Consider the following 1385-nt stretch of genomic DNA (forward strand, 5'->3'; position numbering starts at 1 on the left):
GATAGAATATTTTTTTATTTTGGCATGTTGGTCCGTAGAATTTCAAAGATGAGGGCCATGTTTGTAAAGTTTCATTAGCCGATTGTGAGTGTTTTCTTGTGCAGTTTCACACATTTTTCTTTATTCTTATTTAAGTGTATATTACCCTGTAATTTCCCTGATATACTTCATGCCCTCTGCTGCTATCAGGACTGTGAAATCATCAAAGTAGAAATCATTGGATTTGCTGCAGACAAACATTTTTTTTTTTTTTTTTTCTACTTAGTCTCTAGGAGGGTGAATTGGGCTCATTAACAATTACCAAAGTAGGGTGCCACGTCATATTTAGATAGTATGAATTTGTAAAATACCTGATATGATATAAGCAAGATTTATTGCAAGATTTGCCTTGTCTTGTTATTACAATAGATTATCAAAAAAGGTGTATAACAATATAAGAAAGGATGGATGATAATACAATGTTTCTTATTAGCAGCATTAAATTTGAGATGTGGCAATGGAGCAAATCATTGACAAATTCGTAAAGAATAGCCATAGACTTTTTGTGAACACTCTCAATGGTTTTTGATGTTTCACATGAATTCTGTGGGAAGTTCTGATGGGGTGCATAGGAAATGGCTTCTTCCAATCTTCTATCACATCGATACTCAACAGACATATCTCATTCCTCTTTTGAAAAAAATGGACAAAGTTGTATGGATTTACCATGAAACACTAGCAAGAGGATTTCAGATATCAATAGTATTCTCTTACTTTTCTTTTCACTTTTCACATACACTAATTATAGATTCATTTCTAAGCCATCTGGCTGTACTATTACAGTAATTATAGTTCTTATGGTTGTTTCTGGTAATTTATTATTTTTCATCTGTTTTGACTTGTAAAAGGAAACTCATTAACACTGTGATCATATGTCTCATTTCTACACAAAACCTCTATATCATACAAATATTATCAATTTGCAAAGGAAACGCAACAGATGAATTGTTTTAAGTTTTGCTATTCTGTTAATTGCAAGTAAACATAACCTGATATCATATGTCCAAGTGAAACTGATACTGTACCTGAAGTAAGCATAATCACTATTTGAAAATAAATGCAGTAATATCAACAAATCATTTCATATCGACTTCTTGACACTGTGGCCATTCTTATGACCCTGACAACAGCCACAGCACAATACACAATGATAATACCATGTGCAATTGCCTAAGTGTGAAATTATAGTGAATGTGCATGCGTTACTGGAACTTCCCGTAGGTCGCTAGAATAGTCCATAAATAATTGTTACGACTGGTTGTAAGAATAGCCACGTCCTATTTTCTATCACAAATGATGTAGATAAAGGTATTGGTAATGCTGACGTAGTGACAGTACTCTTCTGA

The sequence above is a fragment of the Penaeus vannamei genome, chromosome 2 (genome assembly GCF_042767895.1).
Source record: "Penaeus vannamei isolate JL-2024 chromosome 2, ASM4276789v1, whole genome shotgun sequence".
Classification (NCBI taxonomy): Eukaryota; Metazoa; Arthropoda; class Malacostraca; order Decapoda; family Penaeidae; genus Penaeus; species Penaeus vannamei.